Source organism: Simochromis diagramma, unplaced genomic scaffold (genome assembly GCF_900408965.1).
Source record: "Simochromis diagramma unplaced genomic scaffold, fSimDia1.1 OVJJ01000486.1, whole genome shotgun sequence".
In the NCBI taxonomy this organism is placed as follows: Eukaryota; Metazoa; Chordata; class Actinopteri; order Cichliformes; family Cichlidae; genus Simochromis; species Simochromis diagramma.
The window spans coordinates 2786035-2802859 of NW_024387047.1; the positions used below are offsets into that span (position 1 = coordinate 2786035).

Consider the following 16825-nt stretch of genomic DNA (forward strand, 5'->3'; position numbering starts at 1 on the left):
AAGTCCTGCTTAGCAGGTCACCGCTGGACTTTTATCTTCTATGTTTTCTGCCTGTTTTTTCCAGTTTCATCTTTGTATAAAACTCACTCCAGGAAGACTGATTTAAAGCTGGTGAGGAGAGAAGGAACACATACAACATTCAATAACACACATACCCATTACACGTGTGCTGTGTCATAGCAGACTTGAAGACAAGAAATCAGAATCAGTCCTTTTGATGTGGCTTTCTAGCCGTCTCCAAAGGATGGTGAGGGCTAATTTGCATGACTGCTGAGCAGGGATGCCACCAACGCGCGACGCCGTCAGTAAAATGCTTAAATGAGCCGGAGGGTGAATACACATTTACAGTAGCTTCTGCAAAAATATCGCCTTTCTTCAAACCGAATTCTTCTACATCACACGAACATGCCTGCAGACAAATATGCTAACTTGGCGGCTCACCCAAGTAATAGGCGAGTTGTTTTAGCATCTTTCTTAAAAAATGCTTTTATTTTGTCATCTAAAAAAAAAAAAAAAAAAAGACATGATATCCAATTGTATAATTCCCTTGCTTTTATCCTGAAAGCTCAATGGTGGCTAACCAGCTACCCAATGCCCTTCCCATCTCGTGGTTTCCCTACTGGCTGGCTCATTGGTCAGGTTGGTGAACTACTTCTCTACATCATTTAGTTTTTTAGCTTCAGGCTCCCTTTATCCAGAACTTCCAGCCAGTGGAGAGCTGCTTCATGTGCTACAAAAAGGAACAAACACAGTAAAGTTGGATTAAATCCATTATTTGAGAGGAGCCAGTTCTACTGAAAGCCTCCTCACCCCACTGTCACGATCTTTACACATAAAAACCGAATTCATTAATTGGAATGTGGGTACTGCAGCTCGATTTCTATTAGAGACCGTCGTCTTGGTTTTGTTTATCTGGGTTCCAACAAATGTGTGTGTGTGGATGACAAAAAGACCCGGCACAGGGAGAGTATCACAGTGGCAGCAGGTCAGCAGGAACACCATTACTCATCCTTGTAACACATTTAAAAGATGCCAGCCTTGTTTTAAAGCCAAGGAAGGGGCCGGGGTGGAATATGATTACCGACCACCTACATTTAAAAATGTCCTCTGGTTTTCCTCCTTAACTGGATTTCTTCCAACAACATGGCATCTTGTGTGCATGCTAACACAGTGAATGTGAAACTTAGAAAAACCACATAAATCTCAGCATCAGTCACTGTCCAACTACCTAAAGAACAGCAGCTGTTTTGGCCACCGCTGCACTGACTGTAACATTTGCCAACCCCGTGAAGCATTTAATGCTAACCCCCCCTCCCTATTTCTGTTATAGACACTCAGCCATTGCTGGATTGAATTGTCCACCAAGGATCTTCTCGCAGGTCTGCTCGTTACAGTCAGATCCACACAGATGGCTGTTACATAGCACTCTGGCCCTGATGCACTGCAAAAAAAACAAACAAAAAAACACCCTTCACAGCATTTTTCTTATTTTTTAAGTCTTAGAAAACAGAGGGAAAAAATGCCAGAGGGAAGAGAAACTATCCCTCGCCTCCATCCAGATGGATGTTTGTGCAGCTGTGCATGCTGCAACACTTTTCGCAAATATGATGATACCGTCCTGAAATGAGTTACCGAGCCCTTCGCTGCTATGTTTAAATTATGTTTGCATTACAAACAAATAAAGAGGCTTCAAGAAGCTACATACTTCTGCCAATGAAATAAGGGTTTTTCCTCTTGATTTGCTGGGAAAGAATGATTTCAAGACTGAACACCAAGCTTAATGAGGTGTTAAAATAGACATTATGTGAACAGTGACAGGAGGAAAGCCATTACTGTGTAAAACATCATCTACTTAATTGTACTCGTGGTTTCCCCTGGAGCACAGAGCTCTAATGTGTGCCAGGTCTGACTCGCTGCCTCTCCATTTGCTTCCATCTGGATCTTCAAGTTCACCCCCCGCCTCCCCCCCTCCCATCACGCTCACCAGCTCATCGTAGCTAACATTCATCAAACCCTTTCTTCGTCTCCTGATTGTTTGCCAAGTCTGCTGTTATTGTTAAAACTGTTGGTATATTACTGCACACCAATGTGGAATACAATAACATCGATTTCAAGACAGAATTTCAAAAACATGATTTATTAAGTTTACTACGGTTTGTGTCACAAAATTTATTCAGTGATGCAAATTTTAAAGTTATTTAATTTTATTTAGTTTTGTACCTGATGTTGGTTTAATAGAACATAATTAAACAGACAGTATAAAGGCAGCCACATTTCGTTTTGAGAAAGCCGTTTCAAAAATGGAATCTTACTTATTAAAGTAGAAAAGATCAACACTGGAGAATAGAAACTAGATGTTTGCGTTTCCCCTCGACTCCACAGTGTAGTTACTTAAAAGCCGTAAAAGACTTCCTATAAGTGTTATTAAAGAAAGTGCTGCTTCTTCTCTTTTCCCCCCCCCCCAAACGGTCCCCCATCCGCAACTCCTGCACAACATGGCTTTGTGTTCAATACAGATCATGTAAACAATACACAGAAGTTCGTTTAGCGTAGAAAAGGGAAAAAAACACTTTACAGAATAAAGCAAAATACATTTTAATATCACTTCACCTGATTCAGTTACATATCGAAAAGGAGTGAGAAGAAGTGCACGCGTATTTAATCCGACCCCGTTATCAATCAATATTTATTCAGCTTCCTTACTGATATGATCTGCAGAAATAATAATGATTTCTAATATAACATATACACCACATTATACAAGATATCATCATGTTTACGTGATGATGTGATCTGATTCAATCTGATGTGATGACTTACCCAAAAACAAGTGTTCTCATTAGTGGTTTACATATTCCAAGCGAAGCGTGTCGAATGATTAAAATTATCAGTAAATGTGAAATCTTGAGGTCTGAAGTCTTTTGACTGAGAGAACAGTAAAGATGATGAATGGCTGTACACAGCATGTGCTCAGTTAATGACGGCGCTGATTAAGAATCGTGTGCTTTACATTTTTTTTACTGGTCTTGCTGGATGTGCACTCTAAAAGCACATGAAAAGCAAAAAATAAAATAATACTGTAACTCCTTCTCTTTCAGCTCCTTCCAGTTTCTGTGTTTATCATATTTGTGGGATGTGATGCGCTTGGAGACTGTTTTTGCTGCTGTGATGCAACATTTCAAATGTAAGTGGTCTGACTGAAATCTGTTCTCATGTTCAGGGTTGAAAGGTCACCAAAGCAAAGCAAGTGAAATCTCAGAAATGTTCAGTTTCTCTTTACATTTTTTACTTTAACAATATTTCTACGGCACATTATGTTTATAATGTACAAATTGATAAATATCTCAGGTTCACAGCTTGCTGCTTAGGACCGCAAGGTTTACAGTTTTGGGTTCATGTATAATCCATCTGCAAAGAGAGCCGACGGAGGCACAGGGGGAGCTGAAGGTTATAAATAGTGTCAGACTTTATACATGAAAAATCAGTTTGCATGGATGTTTTCCTCATCACGCTTTTCTGTGCTGACCATATTCTGTTACCCTGCATTGCACAAAGCTACTTTGAAATGTATTTATTGGTGATTGTGTGTCAGTATCGGAGAATGTAAAAACACAACATTTCCAAACCAATCAGATATCAAATTGTCAGTCATCTTCCACTAACCTCGTGTTATCTGGAATCCTCAGGAGCCGGTCAGCGGAGTGAAATGATGACTTTTAAAAAGGATTTATTCATTTATTCATAGAGTGTATTAGCAATTCAATGCATTAGACCAGTTTAGTATGGAGCAGAAAAAAGTGACAATTTGGAGACGAGAGGTGTGAGGTGGAATGTTTTGCAAGCTATTTGCATATGAATGGAGACGTTTTCACCTAGAATTAAATCAGTCGAGATGGAAGATCCCCGCAATTGCAGAGTGTGGGACTGAGGTGCCATAAAGAGATACCTTCTGAGACAAGTTCTCTCAGAGCAGTCGTGGACACTCATATGTTCCTAATTATTCTGTAACATTATCTCTAAAACGCTAACGGTCGGTGTGAGTCAGCCTATCGTTAACACTGCTGGCCAGGCTCTCGTTAAATTCTAATTTAGGAACACCTGCTAGTCAGACTGCTTTGAATATTTGTCAGAGATAAAGGTCAGTTTGTTTTCAAACAAGCAGGGCGGAAGAGGGGCAAATCTGAGGACGGTGCCAGATCTGTCCGCTGGCTGGCCAGCTGCGCATCTGGGAGAAGAGCTGGCTAATAAATTGGCACAGCGGCCACGTCAGGCTCTGGACTGACCAGCCTCCAGCCAGCAAGAGTCATCCAAAAACAAAAAAAAGAGAAAGAAAGAAAAGAACAGTGCTGCCTAATAAATGAGTCCCAGGAAATGTTACTTCAGCATAAACAAAATGATCAGGAAACTTTAGAAAGCATTTCGTGCACACATTTAAACTTAAATATCTATTTAATCTGCTTCAGTGGCACTGCCTGGACCGACAGCAGCTGGCTGGAAAATGGCAACATGTTTCCCAGCCTTATTTAAACTTCCTAAAACTGAAAAAGTAACAGAAACATGCCTGTGGATCCTTTAGCAAAAACTACCACAGTGGAGAGTTTTTGGAAGCTTTTACTTTTATCTCAGACACAGTTTTGGAAGACATGTTGCTGGGATTTTGATGATGCCGTTCGGCTAAATCTATCGACATTCAGATAAAATGATAAAAATCTGTATTAAAAGTGCCTTTGGGGTTGCTCCCTACAGCAGCAGTCACATAATTGACTTCCCCAAACACTATGGCTCTTAGTCCCAGTCTGCTACTTCCAACGAACTCTAGAGAGTCTAGAGTTTAATTTTTAAATTCAATCTATTACGTTTTCTGTAGTTACTGTCTAAAAAAATGCACTGTTACTATGTTGAATGTTCATATCAAACATGTATAATGAAGTTAGTGGACGCACGAGCAATTGCCAGTGGTTGGAAACTGTGGAACAACTGAATTTAATGAACATAAAAACAATAAAAAACAAGATTACACGGAACAAAGAAAGAAGCTTTAACTGACCTCAGGTCAGCAGGTAGCTTTAAAAAAACAAACAAAAACAACAGGGCCGCAGTGAAAACACCCTCAGATCGGATTCAGTGATCAGTCAAATGATCTGAAAGCGGCACTGGTGACCTTACTAATATGATTGTAAAAACTGAGCGGTCCAAAATAGTCCCGAGGTTCCTGACTTGCTTGTGTTTCAGAGAACGAGATCATAAACATGAATACGTCTTCTGTCTTTGACTTTGTGGATCAACAACAAATATTTCCATCTCATTTCTGTTCCGTTCTAAAAACTTTCAAGAGATCCAACAGCCAACGCAGCTTCTTAATTTGTGAACAGTGGGTCAGATCAACTGTGTATGAATGATATATGATGATTCCTCATGATAGTACCAAGTGGCAGCATGTAAAGATAAAAAAGTAATGGACCTAGGACAGATCCTTAGGGACCACCTGATTAAATTTTGTGCAGATCTAAAACTTTAGGTATGATGAAAACCACTCACGAACTTGACCTTTTAATCCAATTGAATAAAGGTCATGATGTATTTTATTTTCTTTAAAAACAAACCAAAATTCCCATCAGCAGGAATTGTACTTTACAACAAACATCACTAAAAGTGAGTAAATAGAGTTTATAAGCGGCGAGTATTTACTGAGGAAATCTCTGTCAGTGGAAAATGCTACGAGCTATATGAGCTTTTGGATACACAGACAATTTGTGTTAATTCACTGGGATTTGTCAACATGGAAAACTGTTCTATATTGTGTTTCCTTTGAGCCCAGCAAGTTATGGGAGTGACAAATAGCCAGCTGCATTTACTGATCGCAAACATACAGAAACAGTCCGAGTGTTATTGAATTCAGCAGTGCAGCTATGAGACCGCTTTAGTCTCGTGCACCAGGGGATTTGAAGGGTAGTGTTAATGAGCAAACACAACTGAAAAGAAAAAAAGGCTGTTCATATGGGCTCTGTCCAGGGTTTAGACTTGGCTCCAGATTTCATGTCTCCAAGCAGCGGGAAGGACGGCGGCGCTGGCTCTGGGTGAGATGCTGTCACAACGCTGGCTGTAATCTCTGACCACCAGCTGCACATAGCACCTGTTTATCTCTCCTACAGAGCGCTTTTTAGAGGTGGCCAGACGAGCGCACAGACACACACAATAAGCATTAATTCAGGGACCACGCCGTTTCTCCGTATATTTCTCTATGTGCTGTTAGAAGCTATTGGATGCAGGGGGAATCTAAAGGCAAGGAGTAGCGCCACGGATGAGAGCACCTGCCTGTCTCTGCCTCACAGAATCCATGCTTTGCATCACAACAGCTCAGATGCTCACTTTTAATAGTTTTGAGCTCTGGAGCATGAAACCAACTTTGTTTTTGTTTTTTTGTGTGTGTGTGTTTTTGCAGCACAATCATTATTTAATAAGGACGAAGAGAGGCGAATGACACTAATAACGAGGAGCTTGGCGGCTGCTTCCTGGAGTTGATCTCCGTAGGGTCAGCCAGGGGCGCCTGGCAAGCAAAGAGACACGTACCTACGACTGAACAGCACATGAAAACATCCAACAGTCTAAATAAAGGCAGCTCAGTTATTCACCCATATGTTCTAGAAACTTGAGGATCCTTAATGAGGCGATACGAGCAGCAATTACAGATTAACAGTGGGGCTTCTGAAGGGAGCAGCTACATGTAAACTCTGATTTAAAACCAGAAGTAATCCATTTAAAAAAAAAAAAAAAAGCAACATAAATTCATTAATTTTTCAGCAGAGTGCACATTGCAAAGAGCCAAGTGAAAGAGAAGAGATTATTCAAGGATGCTGTAATTAATATTGCCGTAGAAGAAAAGGCCAGCGCAGCAGCTGCTGTGTATTACAGTGTCTCAAGCGTTCACATGTGAACGAAACCACGATTCAGGTTTCTATTTAAACAACGCAGCCTACCTAAATTTGCTGGGAAAAATTCCACTGGGACTCAATGTGACCTATCTGCTGGTACGACCCATCTACTGCAGATCATGAGACTAATTATATATTCCACTGAGATGATCTGTCCAGCTCTAACCTCAGCTGCCGAACGAGTGGAGGATGTTAATTCAGGAGGTCACTGGATAATGATTCCAAGGGGCACTGGAGAATTCACAGTAAAAAAAAAAGAAAAAAAGATTCAGTCTCTGGAGTGAAAAGCGCTGGATTTAGTTGAGCTAAGGAGGGGGAAAGGTTTCTGAATGTAACCTAGCACGTCTCCACTCAAGGAGGTAAATACAAAAAAAAAAAAAATGTTCAGTGGTATTAAAGAGCTGAGTACACCATGAGAAGCTTTTTCAATTCCCTTATTCCTTATTAACTTAATAAAGAATTATGAAAGAAGATGAGTGGAAAACACTGAAGACTGACAGGTCTATTGGCAAGAGCCTCAAGCGATGCTTAAAATAGCAAATCAGGAAGTTCATTACTATCTTTTAATAATGTGTGTCATCCATCACCGAGAAGAGATCGCATCACATGTAGTACCATTACTCATGGCTTTTACAATATATATATATTAGACATCACAGTAAGGCAGAGCACCTTAATAATAAGCACAAAGCTCAGAGTTTAAGAGCCTTGCTTAAGGACACACAATTGAATCTAAAGCATGACTGAGGTTGTAAACCCTGGCACCGGTGCCCCCAGGCATTACAAGATGATTTATGGTGGCCATAAACTTTATATAAAAGATGGACGTATCTTCAGGGTCTGAAAAGTGAAGCCAGTGCGGAATTACCTTAAACTTGGGCCAAGTCCTGTTGCAAAACGAGCTCCATGTTAAGACAGACCTCTGCTCTCTTGTTCTCAGACCTCAGAAAATGCTCTCTTGATGAGTTTATGGTCTCAGTCGCTATTTGGAGGTCATGATGTTCATTTTGTAAACTATCATCAATAAGGGTGATAAAGCAGATGCTTTATAAGACGCTAAATGCTTTCAGTTAGCATCATAAAATCTTACACGCTGCATTAAAGTATAAGAGTAAAAGTAATTCAGAGTGGTTGGCTCTCATATTGGCACTGGCGATGCTTTTATTATGTTTAAATATGCTTCATACGCCCAGACCCATGAATTCATATCAACTTAAGAGCTTGAACTAAAAACAAACTGTAGAAATTTTATTCTTGTTGTTTTATAGTTCACCATCTGTTGTAGATGACACCGCTAACCGCAAATGGGAGACAATCTCTCAAAACATATATTTTTACCATTTTATGGATTCTTTTATGCATTATACTGAACTGAATTTATAAAGAAGAGAGTGCTCATTAGGACAAACAGCAGAAAACTAAACTTGCTGGAAAGAACAATTTAAAAAGCAAAAGACACATTTAATAAGGGCTGAATTCTATTCAGTTTCAGGTCCTTGTACTGCACGTGCTGGCCCAATGCGCTTCTATTAGTAGAGCAATGAAACTAATCTTTGTAACCCACAAATATACTGTATATTATTCAGATTGACTGATGGTTACTGGGAAAGTTATGGCCCTCCACAACAGTCCCAGTTGTGGAAGGTCACCAAGCCTCGTTTCTGCACAATATTCACTTCTATTTCTTTATAAGCTTAGTTTTGCAGCCCTTCACAACAGTCCTAGTTTCTCATGTGGCCATTTGGGAAAATTAATTGCCAACGGCTGGATCAAGAACCACGAATGACCTTTTAGTGTAGGATAGCAATAATAACATTATTAAACCCTAATGATAAGATACGAGGTCTTGAGACAGACTACCACTCTTTCACCTTTTTTTGTATCAACTAATATATTGATGAAATCAGTCCCGTAACATTTCAGAGGAGACTGACCTGCAGCCACTCTCTCTGTGATTTTGCAGGCTAAAACTCTGAGTTTATATCTCTGTATATAAATCCAAATCTGCCTTCTTCCACTCTAAATCTTTCATATGTTAAAAAAAAAGAAAAAAGAAAAGAAAAAATACTGATCTAGCTCTGCACCCCAACCATCTGCCTCAGCCTCCGGCTCTTTTCTACCCAGGCCTCCCTCTGGTTAATCTCAGTGTTACGCACTCCTTGAACACATGCACTTATTAAATGCTTATTAGCTGAACATATCACTTGGTAACAAAAAAGCCCTTTCATGTCGCGCTTCAAAGCAGAGCGTCCCTGTTAAATCCCACTGATGGCTGTATGTTGTTTACCTTTCCGATCCACCTTCCTCCACCGCCTCGTCCTCTCCACTGTTCTGCTATAGTTAGCAGTCCTATCAATTGCTGTCAGAAGGCCTAAAGCTCCAGGGACTACAAGGCTTGCAGCGAGGAGAAAAAGGTTGGGTGTTAAATTTAGTGGGCTCAGTCAGGAAGCTGCAGATTTTGTGTTTTCTAGGTCAGGTAAGTGCCAAGTCGGCCAGAAGCCTCTAACTGAGGCACACGGGTGAAACATGGACAGAGAGGGAAACATGGACAGAGAGGGAAACATGGACAGAGAGGGCCACTGGTCCAGAGAGGGATGACGGGGGGGAAGAGAAGGAGGGCAGCCCGTGTCTTTTCTATTAAGTTCTCCAGAAATGTACTGTATGTTAAGGGCTGTGCATTCTCCATTGCCTCAGGTTAATGTTCAGCTCATGCCTGTTGTTGGTAAGAATGATTTAGAAAGACGTGCCTAAGTAAAGGGTAACCCGGAAACGTGCAAATGCGCCCACTCCCTTGCACCAAACACGCTCCTCTCACCCACGTTTCATTCTGGTAAGAGTGCTTTGAGTGAGTCGAGAGAGGAAAACACAGTTTCAGGGTCGGATAAACATGTCATCCTGGGAGAAGAAAGAATAATTTGCACTTTCATTTGGTTCATTCCACTGGATGTCTCCTGCTCCACAGCGGCTGCTGTCAGCCTGCAGGAAATGAACGTGTTTACTGAGCTCGGCCATCCATTTGCTCAGCTGCGGGAAGACGGCAGGCATGACCATTAATACCGGACTTCTCTGAGGCTTAGCTGTGCAAAATGAAGCTATGTGATACAAGCAAAAAAAAAAGAAAAAGAAAAGAAAGAGGGATACATTTTCTTCTCTAGTATAAGAACAGTCTCAAGTACAGATATAAATACATATAAATGATGGCACTTGCAGCACAAGCACACCTGCATAACAACACATTATTCTAGCAGACTGAGAGCGCTTCGCTCTCCAAAGGAAATGATTTGCTTTAGGCATCATTTACAAAACTCTACAGAAATGTATTAACTTTTCAACATGCAGTGCTATCTTCAAAAGCCCTATTTGTCTGACTAACACTTCAAAAGTTCAGTTCATCGTTTAAGGGCACGTTCTGCATATCTGACTAGCTCGAGTCAGTGAACTTTTGGCACTGTGGCTACAGTGACAGTGGATAAAGGATGTATGTGACCAGTCAACCAGTTGGTTTCACTACTTTTTTTCAGTCCCATTTATCATTTAGGAATAAACCAACATATTGGTTGAATGTTGGTATCGGTCACAACTGGCTGTGTTGAATGATATCTTCATATCAACATATAAGATGGAATTGACTGCAAGTGACTGATATTTATCAAGTGTGTCACATCAAGTTTTTAAAAAATCTGATGAACAAAGATGAAAATAACAATGCAGATTAGGCTGAGCCTATCGTCCATCGTTTGTACAAGGACGATTTATTTATTTCTTTGCCCATGAGTAAGTTTGCTAATAACGATGGAGCTAATAGAAGCAGCCAACAGAAAAAGTAATAATAATAGGAGCGCTGTTTTAACAGCAGCCTTTTTCATCTGCGAGCAAATGCACCCAGCTCACAGTGCGCCCAAACGTAGCGCTTCATTTACTCAAACTCACAACAGAAAGGAAAAAAGGCAGTAGCCTATGTTCAGAAAAAAGCATTTGTACATGGACAGATAAAATGCTCATGCAAGTTAGTCGTGCTCGCACTATACGTCTGCATAAGCGGCACACCACTTTGGTTACGTTCTTAGGTTTCATCCGGTTTAAACATGCTCCTTTAAACCTCTTTCATCCGGTTTAAAGCCAAAGAAATCCCAAACTGGCAACTTTATTTTTGTTTTTGCAAGTAGTTCGTCCATGTTTGGACTTCTTCTGTGTTGTAAATGCATGAATCAGTCCGCCCATCAAAAGGTCTTGTTGATTATTGGACTGACGATTGTCAGTTGGAATATTTTTACATATCGCCCAACCCTAATACATGCCCTCTTTTACTAATGTACAGACCAGCTAACTGTTGGTTCTAAGATGTTCTGAAGCGCTGACAGACAGCAGCCGCTGCCTCTTTGTGACAGGAAATTGCAAACAAGCAAATCAGTGTGGTTCTATAGTGATTTAATGTAGAAAGATTAAAGTATTGTTGACTGCCAAACTAATTAATCTTTCAGTTCTCGTCATGAGCCATATCCATGGGACTGCTATGACAGAATAAATTTAACAAAGAAATGAAAGCACAAGATTTTACAGAAACACAGACAAAAGCTGTGGATGCATTTAATCTGGATTTGTCACATTAAAGTGAAACACCGGTTGTCCTCTCAGAAACGAGAGAGGAAAAAATAAAAGAGGATCTGTGCTGAATGCACTAAACTAAGAAACACTTTACATACACAATGATAAACTAATACAAAAATTGTAAAGACACACTTGCCTGTCTGTGCTTTCCTCTAGTTTATATAAAACAGACGTTTGAAGCCGTTCGTGTATGAAGGCGAGGAAATGTAAGGACCACATAATGAGGATTACATGCATCAAAGAAGGTAATGGAGACCAAAGATGCACAAAAAGGGCCTGAAGGCTCATCTCCACTATAGGTTTACTGAAGCTGTTTGAGGTGTAGCTGAGTGCTCCATTAAGAGTGGAAATATCTCATACATATTCATCAACATGATATAACTCGCAGTTTGCCATCTGCTATCTTGTTATATATCACAAAAACAAGAAACATACACTTTATATAAAACATGGACGTAGCCATCGTGATGTCATCCACTGTTAAGTCCCCTTATAAGCCTGAAGCTTGGCCATACCCTGAATAACTGTCCTTCCTGGCTTTTCTAATGATGACCTTTAGTTGCAAAATGTACTTCATATTTTATTCATCATGACCTGAAACTAGTGACTGAGCCCATAAACTCATCGGGAAAATGTGGACAGGGCAAGAGAGCTGAAGGCAGTTTCCAAAAGACTTCTCTAGTGCTTTGCAACCAGAGAAGTTTCCCTCTGCTGGGAGTTTAAAATAAATAAAATAAATAAACACAGGCACTTCGCCTTTGGCTTAATTTTTCATTCTCGGCGGCTACGTCCGTACGAACATATTTGGTGGAGTTCACACTTGACATTTTGGCCATGTCAGTTTGGAGCTGATGCCACTGTTCAGGAAATTTAAATATCAATTAAGCCAGCAGTCACTATCCGGTCTTTAAGTGACGACGTATGAACTCTGCTTTCGGGTCCAAACTACTCTGCGTTTATTAAGGCCGTTGTGTTTTTAACATTTTTTAATGCTTTGTATCTTGCTGTATTTAATCTGAACAAGCCCCTAAAAAGAAGTCAGTGATCACTGTTGACCTTTCTCTGTTTTTATTACCGCTGTTCAATGTTAAACTTAATTGTTACACCTGATAAAGCAGCCACACCGATCACTTGATTAAAGATGAAAGAATTTAGACAGCTTTTAACGCTCAGTGATGCCGCAGTGTTCGTTTGACTTTGGGATCTGAAGCGAAGTTTGGACCCTAAAACGACCAATGATGTCAGACTTAAAGACCAGATTAAGTTTGGGCAAGCCCGTAACTGAAAAACAAACGAAAAAAGAAAAGAAAAAAAAAGGTGCTTTTCAATGGTTTTCCACTCACACCACTGCCAAAAATAATGGATTAATCCTGAAAAGTCAATAAAGGAATGCTTTTGTTATTATGAAAGTAATACCAACAATAATCCAGCAAAGGAGAATTTGGACTTTTATTAAAAGTGAGTCTGTAAGATGTAAAACTGATCGCTGTTTTCACTGAGAATGTGCGATATACCTAGTTTGCTACCTTTGTTAACTACAGGTATTTGACATCATCATAATCCTGACTGGTCACAGCTCCAGTCCTCTCTCTAGCTGAGGTGTCCTTCTCTGGGCAAAAGTAACTTAGTTCCACATTCATTCCCTTGTGAGACCGACCGCTGACCGACCCGTCAGTATTACAGCTTTCACAAAGGCATTGATTGATTGATTTGTGTCGGTAAGCCCTGCCTACGTTAACTGGCAGGCTTTCTGCTCTTACTACAGCACATAAGCAGTATGCAAACATCATGCTGGCAGACTTGTTATTTCATTCTTATTTCCAAGCTGACAAAGACAAATAGCCTTTAGGATGATGACTAACTACTACATTTGACAAATGGGACACAGCATCAGCTAATGCAGCTGCAGTTACTGTGCTGCCAACTTCCCCCCAAAAATAAAGAGCAGTACAGAGTTACTCTGTTACACTAAACTCTGTGGCGAACAACTCAACAGTTTTGCAATGACGACACAAAGTATCAGTTCATATCTCATCGGGTACTGGTAGTTTGGAATAAGCAGTTAGTCAACTCTAAATATGAAAAGTTTTAAATCAATTTCAGATCACTTTGCTCTGGTAAATGTGGTTGAGCGCATCCAAAGACTACGAAAATCAACCCCCATAACTCCTTTAACTACAAAGTCAGCTTCACACCCTTCTTTTGGATGGTTTGTTACTTAATTTTGTCATACTGAAGGCACTCACACCTAAAAATGTCAATTTCTAGTATCTTCAAAGGTTGCAAAGACATAAATATCTTAAAGACTCTTATCTTTCCTGAGGTCCAGCCTGAGGGCACGGCATCGCTGATCAAAGGACACAAAGTTTGCAGGCAGACGGAAAAACTTATCTGACCTTTTAATGTCAAATGAGAATTATTTGATCGCAGATTCTTATCAGTTTTAATCAGAAAATGTAACCTTATCTGAAGAAAAACGCTGGCTACTGTCACAGTTTTGAAATCCATTCTCCATGCTTCTGCACAGATATCAAAAAAATGTGGAGGTGGAACAAAGCTCTCTCTCCTGTTTGTAGAAGGTACATAATGATGCTGTACATGAGAATACTGATACTTGTGTTATTCTCTGGGGAAGAGTGGTTGGAATGATAATGAAGACAACCAAGAATTTAACCCTATTATTAGTAGAAATGCAGCAATACCCAGAATACCCTGATGATTAATACGTCTATGTACGAAGGCACACTTTGGCAAAGTTGGACGGTGATGAAATAAGATTCAGACTCCAGCGGAGAATTTAGAGGTCATGACAGCTTTCTGGCTCGCAGCAATGCTGCCATTCTCATTTTCTACCCTATAAGTTATATTTTGTTGGCAGGAATGTTAATATTAACGCCTCCAAATGGCCTATTTTTTCTTTTTTGGATTTCACAATCTGCTGGTCCATTTCTTGTAGATAAAAAAAAATATGGTTGAAATCATACCGTTGAAATAAATAAACCAGGGAATATCAAGCTCTCTGCGTGGTATGTTAAAGCAGCTATTCCAACCATATGGCCCCGTCTTCTTCTTCTTTATGTTGCTGTGCAGTGTAGGTTTACTCGGTGAAACCTATAGAGGTGTAGTGTAACGGAAGAGCGCGCATTTCTAGGCTAATTGGTTGCCGAGGGCTATGCTGTGGCTGAGCTGCAAGATGAACTCTGCAAAACCAACTTTCATCGACGTAAAGATGAGAGTTGGTTTTGAGAGGTGCAAAGAAGGGAGGGATGAGAAGTAAAAAGCAGCTACTGTCAGTCTTTAGAGACCGGAGGACTGATTGGCCGTCTGGGAGCCCAACGGAGGTTTAAAAATACAGAAAAAAGTTGAAAACGTTGAAGGCTTGACCACCTCCTGACCTTTCCATAGATATGATGAGTGTCACAGCCTCTTGCGGTGTCCGTTTCCCTCATCTCCATCTCGTTTTTACTCCCACTCATTTCCAGCAGCTGTCTCTGTTCGTCTGCCTTCCCATTTCCATCCTAATGAGGATTTATTCCCACTGAAGCATCTGCACGGCACAGGGAAAGAAGACGCAGGAACCGCCGTCTGAGTTCATCCACAGCTTCTGACCTTCCCTGTCTCTCTCCATCCACCTCTGTTCTATCTGTTTAGATGTTTACCTGTCCATGTGACTGTTGACATTAGGAAGCTGTCACTAAACTGCTGTCACTGCCAATGACTGTCATGTCCCCCTCGAGTGTTAGCCCCCCTCCAGAGCTCTAAAGCACAGGCTTTAATAAGCCCAGCAAGAGAAATGCCAGCTTCCTATGCAGCCTGAGCTGAGAACATTGGAGTGACAAAGAAGAGGGGGGCGAAAGTCTGATGCACACAGGGAAAAGGTAGAGAGGAAAAGAGAGAGCAGGAAATTATTCTTACTCTTAGGACGTATATGGCCCAGCCGTCATGATACAGATGAGCTACATCCTCCTGGAAAGCAGCTACCATTACAGTCTCCCCCATCTGCTGGAAGGCAGACGCTTCAAAACAGAGTGAGAAGTAAAGAGAGATGGCAGGAATTCAAACAAAATTAATGCCATATTTTATCTTTAATAATCCTATATATTTATATATTTATACTTTACCAAAACAGCTTGTTTTTGTGTTTTTTTAAAACTACCATCTCTCTTAAACCAACTTGAATTGAATAGTGAGCACAGCCACTAGGCATTATGTAACAAAAAGCCAGGGATGGGAGGGAGGGAGACGGTACCTGCACTGACGTTTAAAAAGAAGGAATAGGAGGAGGAGGGGGGGTGGAGGTGGTGGAGCACTCCAATAGGGGGAAAACAGAGCTTTCAGTAAAGCTCAGTCCAAAGCACTTTCCTAATGATTTCCCTGTAACATTAGTCCTCGAGGACCCCGTCACAGCAGACTACTGTGAGCGGCACCAGACAGTTAATGAGACAAAAACAAGAAGCTCTTACAGCCAGGAGGCTGCTTCCAGATGAAGCTTGATTAACTTAATTGATTATCTGTGAATAAGTCTTGAGCCTCTCCTCAGTTCTTTATATTTTGCCTGTACTGAGCCAGATGTTCTTCTTGAGCAACATTTCTTTAGACTTTCTGAAGGTTATTTAAAGTTTTTCTTTGGACATTGACTGCTTTTTCACCCATTTTCAGTCAAGTCCTTGTACTGATCACTTCCAGAGCAAAATTTTTGGTTTCCTTTTGAAAACCACTTACAAAGCACACAACTTAGCAAAGAACCAATTTTAAATTGTATTGTTAGTGATTTTGTTACTAGCACCCTGTCACAAAACACACCATTTCTTCCCATTTCTTTGGACTGGACAAGTAGGGCACAGGAAAAAAAGGGGACAGGCCGAAAAATCTATGTACAGCAGAGGAACAGTACTTGAAAATTATAGCAAACACCTGACACAGGACCTGAAAGATGCACCTGGTCCTTCAGTTGATCCATCTAGTGTTCACCAAAGCCTCATCTCATGGTATCAGTGAAGGGTGGCTGTCAAGAAGCCATCATCAAGGAAGGGAAACAAGGAGAAAAGGCTGAGGGATGCCAAATTACACAAGAACTGAACTGAAATCAGTGGCAGCAGGTCTTATGGGGAGATGAACCAAAATTTGACATTTCTGGTTCAAATTGCTATTGGTAATATGTCTACAACCACCTGTAAAGCTCTGTCATAGTTTGGGTCTGCATTTCAGGAAGGGTGTTGGGGATTTTGTCAGAATTGATGGAATTATGAACTCAGAAAAGTACCACCAGACTTTGATGCACCATG

At 40.6% G+C, this 16825-nt stretch overlaps 1 protein-coding gene across 3 annotated transcripts in view; it reads right to left on the reverse strand.

Annotated features, from left to right (window-relative positions):
• Window positions 1–16825, reverse strand: part of LOC120741685 (serine/threonine-protein kinase 32C-like) — a 97625-nt gene that overhangs the window by 39081 nt on the left and 41719 nt on the right. The window lies entirely within an intron of this gene.